Below are 488 nucleotides of genomic sequence, written 5' to 3'. Positions count from 1 at the left end.
GCAGGAATGTAAGGGTAGAAAAACAAGGTGTTTCTAAAAGGGGAGAGAGTTTCACAGGATGGAGATAGACTGTGTCCAAAAGGCACAAACAAGAATTATATTGAGGATTTGAGAAATATTTGTTACCAGTGTTGAAAGGAGTTATGAATATTAGAAATTGAACGTTTGTGTTGGATGTAAGCGGCCCCATGGAGCATCTAGCACACACACTGCTTAGTTTATGCCAAGCCTTTCCCGTCTCACTTCTAGGAACTTTGAGAAACACATTCGCAAGCACCCCGCCTACTGACTACCTGGAGGAGGTCCCCTAAGCAAAGGGAGAGTCAAAACTGCCGGGCCTCCTTGGTGGCGCAGTGGTTGAGAGTCCGCCTGCCGATGCAGGGGACACGGGTTCGTGCCCCGGTCCGGGGGGATCCCACGTGCCGCGGAGCGGCAGGGCCCGTGAGCCACGGCCGCTGAGCCTGCACGTCCGGAGCCTGTGCTCCGCA

This window comes from Lipotes vexillifer, unplaced genomic scaffold (assembly GCF_000442215.2).
Source record: "Lipotes vexillifer unplaced genomic scaffold, Lipotes_vexillifer_v1.1 scaffold313, whole genome shotgun sequence".
Taxonomy (NCBI): domain Eukaryota; kingdom Metazoa; phylum Chordata; class Mammalia; order Artiodactyla; family Lipotidae; genus Lipotes; species Lipotes vexillifer.
The sequence above is the reverse complement of the archived record's forward strand: the minus strand, read 5'-3'. Positions refer to the sequence as shown.